Source organism: Trichechus manatus, unplaced genomic scaffold (genome assembly GCF_000243295.1).
Source record: "Trichechus manatus latirostris isolate Lorelei unplaced genomic scaffold, TriManLat1.0 scaffold00024, whole genome shotgun sequence".
Taxonomy (NCBI): domain Eukaryota; kingdom Metazoa; phylum Chordata; class Mammalia; order Sirenia; family Trichechidae; genus Trichechus; species Trichechus manatus.
In genome coordinates this window covers 20086172-20100282 of record NW_004443960.1, presented here as the reverse complement: position 1 = coordinate 20100282, position 14111 = coordinate 20086172, and the positions used below count along the sequence as shown (strand labels likewise).

At 47.1% G+C, this 14111-nt stretch overlaps 1 protein-coding gene and 1 non-coding gene across 2 annotated transcripts in view; one reads left to right on the top strand and one right to left on the bottom strand.

The window, feature by feature from the left end:
- The window catches only part of EEF2K (eukaryotic elongation factor 2 kinase), a 71272-nt gene extending 66959 nt beyond the window's left edge, over positions 1-4313 (bottom strand). Inside the window, exon 1 of the mRNA XM_004373322.2 lies at positions 4201-4313. The gene's annotated coding sequence lies outside the window, so the exon portion shown is untranslated. The remainder of the gene's footprint in view (positions 1-4200) is intronic.
- Positions 4314-10944: 6631 nt separating this feature from the next.
- Positions 10945-11026, top strand: TRNAL-UAG (transfer RNA leucine (anticodon UAG)). The gene has a single exon. It is a non-coding gene; the product is annotated as a tRNA-Leu (tRNA).
- The last annotated feature ends 3085 nt before the right edge of the window (positions 11027-14111 follow it).

Sequence of the window (14111 nt, the reverse complement as noted above, 5' to 3'; positions counted from 1 at the left end):
TCTCTTGGGCTAATACTTTCCTTGTGTCTTTGGTGTTCTTCATTCTCCTTTACTCCAGGTGGTTGGGACCAATTGATTCATCTTAGATGGTTGCCTGCAAGCTTTTAAGACCCCAGATGCCACTCACCAAAGTAGGATGCAGAACATTTTAATAAGCTTTGTTATGCCAATTGACTTAGATGTCCCCTGAAAGCATGGTCCCCAGACCCTTACCCCTGCTACTCTGTCTCTCAAAGTGTTTGAATTGTATTCAGGAAACTTCTTAGATTTGGTTTAGTCCAGTTGTACTGACTTCCCCTGTAATACAACACATATTTTGGGGGGACACAATTCAATCCATAATACTCTCCCCTGGCCAAATCCTCTGCTCATCCTGTGGGTTTCTGCTTAGATATCACCTCCTCCAGGAAGCCTCCCTGGAACTCTAGGAGATAGACACTATTAGCTTCATTCTACAGATGAAGAAACTGAAGAACAAAGAGGTTAAGTGACTTGCCCCAAATCACATGGTGAGAAAGTAGGGAGTTGAGTTGGAAGCCAGTGCAGGCTGAATCCAGGGCTTTTCCTCTGTCACTACATCCTAAACCAGTGGTTCTCAAAGTGTGGCCCCCAAACCAACAGCAGCAGCATCACCTGGGACCTGTCAGAAATACAAATTCAGACCTCCTGAATCATAAACTCTGGGTGTAGGCTCAGCAATCTGTGTTTAAACAAGCCTTCTAAGGGATTCTGATGTACACTAACGTTTGAGAACCACTGGCCAAAAGAAATTTTTTTGCAGTTTTGCCACCAGCTTTTCAGCCACTTCCTGTGGAGTCCTTGCCAGCTCTAGAAAGCTTCACAGGTGAAGAACTCAACACTGTCCAGTCTCTGACTTGCTAGCCATTTGAAATGTTTCTCTGGAAAGTTCCACAGCCCTGGGACTTTTGCAGGGTGGGGGGACCTAGGACTGTTATCTTCTGCCTCATTGTCAGCATATGAGTGACTCACTCCTACCTCTGTTTGCAGCTGTCTTGCTTGTGCCCATCAGCCCTGGCTGCAAGAGTTTGATCCAGCAACACTAAGCTGCTTTCATCCCACGTGTAGACATGACTGTCAATACAACCACCTTCTTCTAGTAACGTTTTCAGTTCACTTGGGTAACAGCCAGCAGCTTCTTTGCCAGCAGAACCAATCTAATCTCCCCCTACACAAAACCTTTTTTTTTTTTTTTTTAGATCAGCGATTACTTTGATTAGAGACTTCTCAGTATTGACCTGGCCCTCCAATTTTTCTGCTCCAGCTTTAAGGATTGGACCAGAAATAATGAATCCTAGAGAATGAGGCTGAACAAACCATTGGTAAAGAGCTGTTGATCCCCAGTTTTCTTCCCTACTGCTCCCAGCGTCCTGACAACCAGAAGCCAATTCAGCCAGCAGAAGCCTAGACAAGGCTTCTTTGAGGAACCTGAAGAGTGCAAGACAAAAGGTTCAAAGGCACCCTTCCCCAGTGAAACAGCCTGGCCAGATCACCCAAGGGAAAGGCCACAGCCAGCAAACCCCACACACCTTCCAAAGAGCCTACTGATGCCCCGTTCTCGCAGACAGCCGAGAATCACCAGACAATTTGAGAAAGTACCTCACATGAAAGCCACACCAAAACAACCCAGCAGAAGAAAACAACTTGGAACAAGCTGAGAATCTACTAGAAGAAAACTTAAAAACAAACAAAAAACATTAGTATCCTTAGAGAGAGACGATATTTCACCCATTAAGCAAGAACAAGATGCTATTTTTTCAAACAACACAAAAGAGCACTTGGAAATTAGTTATATCTTTTACAGAAATGAAAGCCTTCATGGAAGATAAAGTTGAGAAACCTCCTAGGAAGTGGCTCACAAAGATAAAGAGGGGAGAAAAAACAGGAGATAAAAGATAAGAATACTAGAGGACCCGTCTAGGGGTCTAACATCTGAATATCAGTACAGAACAGAGGAAATGGAGGGGAGGAAATTTGTTTTTAAAAAATCTAGAACATTTCTCAGAACTGAAGGACAAGTCTTTCCAGTCAGAAAGAGCCCAAGTTCCTAGCACAACACATGCAGAGACCCACACTGAGAATCACTGCCCTGAAATTTCACAACACTGGGATACGGAGAAGATCCTAGAAGCTTCCAGAAGGAACAAACCAGTTTCATGCAAAGGTTTAAGAAACCACACAGCAATTCTTTACTCCTACTCTCTTAGGGAAGTTTCTAATATGGAGACCTCTGACCAGGGGAGTTTGCTATTTTCCATTCTTGAAATAATTCATTTTTCACTTTTTCTTGACAATAAAACCTTCTATTTGCAAGTTGATCTATTCATAGCTATATGTTATAGAAAATTTATTAAAAAAAAAAAACCCACTGCCCGCAAGTCGATTGTGACTCATAGCGATCCTATAGGACAGAGTAGAACTGTCCCCATAGGGTTTCCCAGGCTGTAATCATATCTTTCTCCTGCAGAGGCTGGTGGGTTCCAAGAGCCCACATTTTAGTTAGCAGTCAAGGGTTTAGACCACTGTGCCAACTAGCTGCTGTAACAAATTTTACTGGCTTCAAATAAAGATGATTTCTTGAATTCATGTACTCAAGAGGCTTTATTGTATTTGTTGAACTAATAAATGAACAAACGAATGTCAGGTGCTATGGAGCCCTGGCAGCACAGTGGTTAATTAAGAGCTCGGCTGCTAACCAAAAGGTCAGCAGTTGGAATCCACCAGCTGCTCCTTAGAAACCCTGTGGGGCAGTTCTACTCTGTCCTATAGGGTCACTATGAGTCGGAATCACTCAAAGGCAACGTTTTGTTTTGTTTTGTTTTGTTTTTTTAATGGAGGCCATAGAGAAGGAAGACACCAGCATACCTACTTCTCCAAACCCTACTTTCCCAAGCCCCACCTCCCTCCATTGGCATCCTTCCTGACTCAGCACAAACATCACCTCCTCCAGGAAGCCTTCCCTGATTACCCCCCCCCCCCACAGTGGGCTTTATTAGCTTCTAATTGCTTGCTCAGTATTCCAGTACTTAGTCCATCTTGTCTGTTAAGAGTCTGCTGTTTACACTGCTGCTCTTCAAGGCAGCTTCTAGGGATCTGGGGATCACTCTGGGCCTCAGTTTCCTCCTCTGTAAAATCAGAGGTGGATTATGTTACTCAGTTCCCTGTGACTCTACAACCTGTCCAGGAGTCTCTGCTATTAGTTGCCTCCCAGAGACCACAGCATTCACACACTCACTGTGTGCCAAGCACTATTCGAAGCACCTAACATATATTAACTCGCCTCCAACGACCGGAGAAGGTGGGTGCTAATGTTGCACCCATTTTGCAGATAAAGAAACCAAGGGCCAGAGAGGTTAAGCAACCCATCCAAGGCCACACAATCGATAAGTCAGAATTCAAAACCAAAACTTCAGCCTTTTCCAGCCCTTGACTATTTCCGTCCTGTTTTCCTGGCTAAGAGGACCCAAGGCAGGGAGCGCCCAGGGCCAAACTCAGAAGTCAGGCTCCTAGGGATCCCCACCTATGGCAGATCTCGCTCCTCTTCACCCCTTAGAGCAGCTTTTCCGTCACACGGGTCGCAGCTGGGCTGGTTCCCCGCCATTCCCACCCCCGCAGGCGCAGGCGGGTCTAGGCCGGGACATACCCCGGAGGCCCCCGCCCCAGCGCCGCCACTCTCATATCAATGCCCAGCCCCTTGGCGCACATGTCAGCTGCGCCTGCCAACACCCGAACACCCACTGCCAACAACGCAGAAAAGGCGCGTCTACACGGTCCTCGAGGCTCCGGGAATTCCGGCCGACGCAGGCCTATGGTTCAGAGGACACGGTGGGGGCTCTGGCTCCGGCCCAGCAAGAGAATGGAAAGCAGTGCGCCCACTCTCCGTGGGCCTCAGCGGCGCCCTGGGCGAAGGCCCCGGAGATCCCTCCTGCAGCCAGAACACTACCCATTGCGTGCCAGGAGCCTTCCTAGTCATGGAGATCGCCATTCATCTGCACGACTTTCCCATTTTACAGAAGCAAACACTGAGCCCCGAGAGTTGAACAACCTGAAGAGAAACGGTCCCACACTTCCCTCCCGCGCCGCCCCTGACCCGCTCCCAAGCTCCAGACCCACCGCGCTCGGGGCGCCGGCTACACGCGGCGGCCGCCCCCGGCCCACCTGGTCGTCGCGGCCGGCACCTACCTCGTTCGGGCGGAAAGGTTTGGGAGCCGCTACACACGGCCGCGAGGAGCCAGAGGAGTTGGCAGAGGCTCGCGGCAGGGCGCTCCAGGGTGCAGGACGGGCGGGCCCCCCGAAGGTGCCGGGGAGCGTCGAGCGGGGCGCGCGGGCCGGCGCTCCGGGGAGGCGGCGGGGGCCGCGCGGGGCGGATGCCTGGACCCCGGGGTGCTGGGGCCGCTGAAAGGATCCCGGGGCCCGAGGGGCGCGCGGGGCCGCTGGAACGATGCGGGCGGCAGAGGCCAAGGGCGTGAGAGCAGGCGACCGCGAGCGGGGCTGGAGCAGCGGCAGCGACCGGTGCGCGGGCGTCGATCCGGGAAGGAGTGAGCGGAGCTGGGGCTGCGGCTAGGGCCGGGGCAGGAACAGGCGGCGGGGCGGGGCTGCGGCCGGCCGCGCGCACGTGGCCGCCTCCCGGTGGCGGTCCCAGCTGCTGCAGCCGCCGCTCAGTTCTCTGGGTTTCTGCGCTCCTCCGAGCCTCTGGTGAAGTACTAGGTGCAGCGTCGGTGGCTCCTTCGCCGGCTGAGCACGCAGTGTGGGAATCTAATACGTGGAGCGATCCTAGTACCCGGCGGCGAGGGGGCACCCTCTCAAGTGGGTAATTCGAGAAGGGGTGCCCAACTGTGTAGTAGGGTAGGAAGATAGAAAACAAATTACTCCAGTAGTCTTTACTCCATACTGTTATAAACTGTGAGACACGCTATGAGCGAGAAGTGTAGGGGGCACTGAGAGGTTGTAAAGACGAACCCGCTTACTCCGGGGTTCAGGAAGGCTTCTCTGAGGAAGTGACGTTTGAATTGAGCTCTGTAAGAGAAGTAGGTGTCACCCCTAGTAACTTCACGAAGACGGGTCCCCTCAGTGGTCTCCGCAGGGAGATGTGGGGCAGGTCATACTTCATTATTTTGGTCCTTAATCATCCCCCTCACCGTCGCACAAAATGTTCAGACTCTGTTGAAGAGTTCAGGCAACAGAGAGGAATTAAACATAGGAGGGAAAAAATTAAAGTGCACCTCAGCACGACTGTTTCTAAGAAAGAAAATAAAACCCCTCAGGGAAGGCTCCTCATAGGCACATTGCCCCACCATCTGTTCCTTGGAAATCCTATGGGGCACTTCTACTTTGCCCTCTAAGGTCACTATGAGTCAGACTCGATGACAACGGATTTAGTTTTTGTTTTTTTTTTTTTAGGATGGCTATAATCAAATAGAAGAATTGACACCTTTGAATTATGGTATTGAAGAATATTGAATATGCCATGGACTGCCAAAAGAACGAACAAATCTGTCTTGGAAGAAGTACAGCCAGAATGCTTCTTAGAAGTAAGGATGGCAAGACTTCATCTAACATGCTTTGGACACGTTATCAGGAAGGATGAGTCCCTGAAGAAGGACATCATGCTTGGTAGAGGGTCAGCAAAAAAGAGAAAGACTTTCAACGAGGTTGATTGACACAGTGGTTGCAACAATAAGCTCAACCATAACGATGATTGTGAGAATGGCACAGGACCAGGCAGTGTTTCACTCTGTTGTACACGGGATTGCTATGAGTTGAAGCCAACTTAAAAGCACCTAGCGATAACATAATCAAATAGATAATAACAAGTGCTGGCGAAGCTGTAAAGAAACTGGAACCCTCACACATGGCTAGTGGGAATGTAAAATTGTGCAGCTGCTGTGGAAATGGTTTGTCAGTTCCTTAAAATGTTGAACATGTTGAACATGAAATTACTGTATGACCCAACAATTTTACTTGTTGGTATATACCCAAGAGAAATGAAAACATATAGCCACACAAAAATTTGTACACAAATGTTTATCGTAACATTATTTATGATAGACCCCCAAAAATGGAAACAACCCAAATATCCATAAACTGATGGAAGGATAAACAATTTGTGGTATATCCATATAATGGAATATTATCCAACCATAAAAAGAATGAAGTTCTTTGCAACCAATGTCATGAAACAATTTGTGCATAAATTTTTTGAAAGGGAAACTAATATGCTCTGTAAACTTTCATAAAGCACAATAAAATGTTTTAAAAAAGTTCTGATACAAGCTACAACATGGATGAAACTTGAAAACATTATGTTAAGTGAAAGAAGCCAGACACAAAAAATGCATGATTCCATTTATATGAAATCTACAGAATAAGCAAATCTATAGAGACAAAAAGTAGATTAGTGTTGCCTAGGGCTGAGGAAGGGAGGCTGGGGGTAATGGGGAGTGACTGCTAACGAATATAGGTTTCTTTTTGGGGTGATGAAATGTTCTGGAATTGATTGTGGTGCTGGTTGCACAACTCTGTGAATATACTAAAAACCATTTAATTATACACTTTAAATGGATGAATTGTGTGGTATGTGAGTTGTATCACAATAAAGCTGTTTAAAAAAAATTAACCTACAGAAGAACATTTCTCAAAGCCTGAGTTTTTCTGGTTCAAATAAAACCATAGCTGGGAGGACCAAAGACCCAAGGGAGCAATTGGTGCAGGGGACTGGTGGACCACATGAACCACAGCCTACACGACCCCAAGACCTGAAGAACTAGATGGTGCCCAGCTACCACTACAACCACTCTGACTGGGATCACAACAAAGGGGTCTGGACAGAGCAGGAGAAAAATTGCAGAATGAAAAATCAAATTCACAAAGAAGACCAGACTTACTGGTCTGATAGAGACTAGAGGAACCCCTGAGACTATGGCCCTATGACACCCTTCTGGACGGGAACTGAAGCCATTCCCAGAGACCACCGCACAGCCAAACCATAGACAGGCCCATACAATAAACAAGAACACCTGAGAGGAACGTGCTCCTTGGAACAAGCAATTACGGAAGATAGAAAGGGCAACATTTGCACAAGGGCAAAGATGAGAAGGCAGGAAGGGGTAGCAACTCAGGATGAAAGGAAATGGAGAACCTAGGATGGAAATGGGAGGAGTGCTGGCACATTGTGGGGAATGAAGTCAAAGTCATGGAACACTTTGCATACAAACTATCAAATGGGAAACTAATTTTCTCTGTAAACTTTCACCTCATGCACAATCAAAAATTTAAAAAATAACGCCATGGCTGGGGTCGAGTGGGAATGGGTTTCGGGGCACATTTGGGCCTGCCAAGTTCTGGTGCTTTCTGAGGTTTCTCCAAGAGGAAGACAGAGCCTCTCATTTTTTTCTGGTCTCCCAGGTGTAACTATTAGATCTCTCTCTTTCACACACACACACACACACACACACACACACACCTGCCTTGAGAAAATAATAATTCTCAGCAATAGCACAGCACAAATTCATCTAAAGGCACTGCAGACATTTCAATGGCTCCACACAATAAATGTTCACTTCTCACTCATAGGAAGTCTGCTGCAGATTGAGTGTCCTCAGCTCAGTGATCCAGTGCTCTACACTGCTTCAGTCTCTCCAGGGTGCTCAGCAAAAGATATGATGGGGAACAGTGGTCCGTTCTGAAATACTTTTGTCCAGTCATGGTTGCCTGCCGATTGCCAACTTCAAGGAAGCTGGGGTAATCCTCCCACAGGCCAGCTAGTCTACCACGGGAAGACATGATCCCTAAGTGTTATCTGCTTGGGTTCCTTGTCCACAGTGGGTATAAAGTGTACGTTATTAAGCAGCAGCACGATAGTCCCCCTTGGCTCATCCTCAATCTTTCAGAAGGTCCTGGACCTACAGGCCATGAGAGATGAGGCCCATCACAGAGCTACCTGGATGGCCCACCTAGAGCTACAGAAAGCTCTGAATTTACCACTCTTCTGCTTTTGGTGCAAACAGTTAATGCACTTGGCCCGCCATAAAAGTTGGAGGTTCAAGTCCACCCAGAGGCACCTTGGAAGAAAGGCCTGGAGATCTACTTCTGGAAAATTAGCCATTGAAAACCCTATGGATCATAGTTCTACTCTGACACACATGGGGTCACCACAAAACGGAATCAACTCACTGGCAACTGTTTTCTTTCTTTTTCCTATCCTTTAGATACCACTGTTACTTCCCTACCCAGTGCAAAGCCAAGCCCAGGATTTGATGGGACATGTTTGGGCCTCTAGTTTCATTTGCCTATACATTTGCATAGGAAAAGATCTGGAAGAATCTTTGCAGTGCTTAGTTCTGAGCTGTGTGATTTGATTGTGAAGGAGAAGGTGGTGAGGAAGAGAATTTCCCTTTTCATACATGTGATTTGACTTCTTTTCTAACTTACAATGAGCATGCATTACATCGCATTTCAAATTTATAAAATGAAAAAAGAAAACACTTTCATTTAGAACGTTGACAGAGTTTAACTGGGTGGAGAAATTAAAGGTGAGTTTATTTTCTTATTTGTGCTTTTCTTAGGAATATTTGCTTGAATTTCAACAAGGAACACTTTTTGCAAAAGTTATTTTTAAATGTTGCTAAGAAGAAAAAACAAACAAACCTCAACAGAGTCTGGTTGTTCTGGTTTCCGTGGCCTCCCCACCCTTACCAGGCTGTTGCTGGGCTTTGCATAGGAGTGGCCCTTGCAGCTCACCCTTGCAGGCATAAATCACCAAGAAGCAGAGTCAGCAGGACTGTGGGAGGTCCCCAGAGAAATGCTCAGTGGAGCAGATGAGCTAATGGCCTTGCTGCCGCTGGGTTTGTGTTCTGTTGGAGAAGCTCTCTGGCACCAGGGTCCCGAGAAGCTCCACAAACAGCTCTTCTTCCCCGAAGGCCTGCTTGTTCCCTAATCAGGCCTACTCAAAAAAACCAAACCCATTGCCTTTGAGGCGATTGCAACTCAGAGGGACTCTACAGGACTAAGAACTGCCTCACAGAGTTTCCAAGGCTGTAATCTTTATGGGAGCAGACTGCCACATCTTTCTCCCACCAAGCAGCTGGTGGGTTCGAACGACTCACCTTTTGGTTAGGCGGAGCCTTAACCACTGGGGCACCAGGGCTCCTTTTCAGGCTTACTAGGTGCCTGACGGAAACCCTGGTGGTGTAGTGGTTAAGAGTTCGGCGGCTAACCAAAAGGTCACCAGTTCAAATCCACCAGGTCCCCCTTGGAAACCCTACGGAGCGGTTCTACTCTCTCCTATAAGGTCGCTATGAGTAGGAATCGACTCGATGGCAATGGGGGGAGATGCCTGATGGAGCCCTCCCTGGTGGCGCAGCGGTTAAGAGTCTGGCTGCTAACTAGCAGTTAGAATCCACCAGCAGCTCCTTGGAAACCCTATGGAGTGGTTCTATTGACTCTAAGGCAACGGGTTTTAGGTGCCTGATAAATGCTGGCTAGAATTTATCAGAGCGAGGAGGAGAGAGAGAGAATGAGTTGAGGAGCTGCTAGCAAGTGTTTCAACTACTGGAGAATGTTTGGAGGAACTGGGGGGGTTGTTGTTGGTTGCGGTGGAGTCCGTTCTGACTCATGGAGATCCATATGTGCAGAGTAGAACCGCTCTGTAGAGCTTTCAAGGCTGCGACATTTTGGAAGAGCATCGGCAGGCCTGTCTTCAGAAGTGCCACTGGGTGGGTCCAAACCGCCAAACTTTCGGCTAGTAGTCGAAAAATATTGGACGAAAATATACTATATGCTCTGTGCGTCTCTGTTTTTTTCTAAAAACTGCATTTTTCTAAAAGGCACTGAAATAGTTCACATAGGAGAACACAGACTTGGGACGCTGGGAATGCTGGTTCTGGGTAGAAAACCTGAGACAATTATTTAGCCTCTCTGAGAGTCAGTTTCCACTTCTGTAAAGTCGGGATAATAGCTATGATCGGGGAGGCCACACATGCAAATGACCTATAACAGCCTTCAATGGTTTTCTTCCCTGGACCCGCGATTCTCACATCGTTGGAGCAGAGGCCAAGTCATGGAGCCACCCAGGGCTACAGAAGCGACTTGGGGTGGGGATGGAGGACCTGCAGGATGGGGACAGGGCCCTGCTCAGTGCACACTGTGGTTGTCCGGCGAGAAAAAAGCGGCAGCGCGGCACCGCCCCCAGGTGGCCACAGTCGGTTCCACGCCCACGGAAAATGAAAATTCAAATCCAAACCCACATGTGTGGATTGAATATCAATTCTAAACACTTGGGAACTCTTTTTTTTAACCCTGCGTTTCCACTATAGTTATTGCAGCCGGGGTTATGTGCGGCGGTAAGCGCGGGAGGCGCCAGGACGATATCGCTGTTGTTATTGTTGTTAGGTGCCGTCGGGTCGGTTCCGACTCATAGCGACCCTGTGTACTACATACAGAACTAAACACTGCCTAGTCCTGCGCCATCCTCTCAATCGTTGCTATGGTTGAGCTCATTGTTTAGTCACTGTGTCAATCCATCTCACTTAGGGTGTTCCTCTTTTTCGCTGACTCTCTACTTTACCAAGTATGAAATCTTAATCCAGGGATTGATCCCTCCTGATAACATGGCCAGAGTGAGACGTAGTCTCGCCATCCTTGCTTCTAAGGAGAATTCTGGCTGCACTTCTTCCAAGACAGATTTGTTCGTTCTTTTGGCAGTCCGTGGTATATTCAGTGTTCTTCGCAAACATCACAATAAAAAGGCGTCAATTTTTCTTCCGACTTCCTTATTCATTGCCCAGCTTTTGACGCGATTGGAATTACCAAAGCTTGGGTCAGGCCGATACTGGGCATGCGCAAACTTATGGGGGCGGGACTTACCAAGCAGAAGGCGTTCGCATCATCACACTAAAATAGTTTGAGAGGAAGCATCTCAGAGAGGGAGGTAGCGTGGCCGAGTGGTCTAAGGCGCTGGATTTAGGCTCCAGTCATTTCGATGGCGTGGGTTCGAATCCCACCGCTGCCACACGCTGTGTTTTTTTCCGTCCTTATATCTTTCAACCGATTTGTGTCGTCGTCTCCAACTCCTTCTTTTGCTTTTCTCCTTTTTGATACCCAATTTTTTGAATAGAGGAGAAGAAAGAAAGAAATGCAGCCCATATCCTCAATCGATCTACCACACAAACCTCTTTAACCTACGGAAGCCTCTGGAACACCTTGCAAAATCACCAACAGCTGCCTAGATCTTTAACCCTTCGAGGCTTGAGGCTACAGTGAGCAGGGCTTCTTACCTCCCAAGAACAAAGGTCAACGTGGGGGTGGTTTTAATCATGATCTGAGTTAGGGAGGGTTCCTTTCTGGCCTGCTCTGTGTCCTTCGGAGGGTTCTGGTTGAGCTCCACAAACCTCTGCTGGTAGAAAGGGTTATTTATTAATTCTACAACTATTTATTAACGGCCTTGGTTGCGCAGCGGTTAAGAGCTCTGCTGCCAACGAAAAATCCCAAGTTCGAATCCACGAGCTGCTCCTTGGAATCCTATCGGGCAGTTAATACTCTGTCCAATAAGGTCGGTATGAGTCGGAATCGACCCCACAGCAACGAGTTTATGTGCTAGTACTGAGGCTACAGTAGTGAAAAAGGCAACATGTCTTTGCGCTCACAGAGCCTACAGACATTATGATTTCATTAATAACAGCTGTGGGATGAGTGTTATGCGGTGCAGAATACTAAGCTAGTCCAAGGAAGCGAGGCAGTGACATTTAGCTGGGACCTAGAGTTGAGTGATTAGCCAAGTGAAGGGGGCGCGGCGGGGGGCGGGGGAGTGGGCAGTTCCAGGAAGAGGGAACAGCACGTGGAAAACTCCACAGAAAAATGACAGCCTGGTGAGTCTATGGAACTATGAAAGCAATTCAGGACAGCTGGACATAGAGTAGAAGTTGACCAATGGCAAGAGATGAGGCTGAAGAGGTAGGCAGGGGCTAGACTGTAGGGGGCTATTAATGTCAAGTCAAGGCTTTGAACATAATCCTCAGAGCGATGGAAATCATTGAAAGGTCATAAGCTGGACAGTGATGTGTTCAAATTTGGAATTTCAAAAGTTCCCTCTGGCAGCACAGGACAGAATGTCCCGTTCAAAGTGTACTGCAGTTGACCAAGAGAAAGAACAGTGGCTTGTACCACAGTGGTCGCACAGTGGAGGACAGAAGGTGGGTAAGAGACATATTCTGGAGATGAAACTTACATGAACTCGGCCAGAAAGAGAGCACACAGAGTGAGAAGTGGGACAAAGACAAAGCCCTGACGAATATAACCTTAAGGGGAGGACAGTGTGAGCGGAGCCAGAGAAAGATGGCCAGAGACCAGGTGAAAAACAGGTGTGGTGTCAGAGGCCAAGGAGAGTGTTTCGAGGAGGAAGTAGCCAATTATGTTGAATACTGCTAAAAGGCTTGGCTAGATAAAGACTGAAAAATATCCATTCGATTTATGATAAGGAGGTCATTGATGACCTCAATGAATGCCATTTTGGAATGGGGTGAACAGTGAATGGGAGGAGAAGAAATGGAAACATGAGTGTGAACAACTCATCAAGAAGTTTGATTTTGAACCCAGGGAGAGAGATAATAGTGGAATGGAGAATGTGGAGTCAAGGGAGTGTATTATTAAGATGAGGGAGGCTTGAGGATGTTTTAGATGCCTGGCAGGGGGTCTACAATTGGGAATAGCTTCAGTGCCCACAACAGAAAGCTCATTGGCTTGTCTTGATGGTCCTTTTTGATCGGCAGCCCAAGGTGACAACTCTGTTTTCTGCATTCGTGATGCTTCTGCTCGGTGTCTCCAAGTAATCTGGAAACTCCTATTGACCTCTCAGAAATCCTTGGAGGACTGGCTATCTGGGCAGCCTCTAAAATCCTCACAGAGATTCAATTTGTCTGTTGGGTGAAGGTTGTCACCCCCTTTCAATTGGATAAAGGCACTTGTGAGGAAGGAAGATTTCTTGGCATAGTGATCAGTGCTGCCCCATGCCCAGTGTTTAGACATTCCACTTTCACAGCCTCAGAGAAGAGATGATTTGTAGGAATACAGAAAAGAGGGATTGTGTCTTAGCTTTTGAGTTTCAGAAACTGAGATTAGGCAGTAGACAAAAATCTGGAAGATTCTATGATCAGAGGGAAGGGAAAATCAAAAAGGAGGGAGGCAGGTATACACGCAAGTGTGTTACTGAGAAAAACGGAGACCAAGAACTGCCAGCCCCAAACAACCCGAGGTTTGTGGTTCTGAGAGAATAAGGTGGGTCCTAGAGTTCACCCCAAGCCCTGGCATGATTTTGGTGCAGAAGACAAATCACGAGTCGTGTTTAGGCCAGCGGGCAGCTCCTCCAAGTTATCCCCGCTGCAGAAGAGTAGCCCCTACTCTCCTCCCCTCTTTGAAGTTAGCCTAGACACAACCTCATTTTCTCATTTATAAAATGGGAATGATAAACCCATTCTTAAGGGTGGTTATAAGAATTAAAATAAGATCACATAGATGAAAGCACTTTCAAACTGTCAAGCATTAAACAGGCATAAAAGATTATTATCGATCTTTTAAAAATCATATATGTACATGCAATCCAACCTAGCAGAGGAGTATACTTTTTTTTTTTTTTTTTTAAGCTTCCTCAAAACTGTCTTTCATTCAACAGAAAAGGGACACACCCTGCGGTGGCCACATTGATTTTGATTACCCAATCGCTTTCCTTCACCAGGGTTTCTATACGTTTGGGATGGTTTTCCTCTCTGCCAGGATCAATGGTTCACTCGGCCAGATCACGTGTGCATACTATAATATGTATATGGATGTATTTACACACTGACATCTTGGCACCTACCACGGATACCAAAACGACAGGGAGACGCGTTTCTGTGGACAGCAGAGTTGGATTGAGTTTTGCGGCTCTAAGCATTGGAAAGATTACATCACTGTCCTCTGATTAAAAAAATTAAGCAATACTAAACATAAAATATGACCAACAGAGTTCAAATTTTTCCCATTATAACGACATTGGTGCTGTTTTGAAACGTCCAATTCTTTAAAAAAATTTTGCTACCTTTTTATTTTTTTGATGCTCTTGG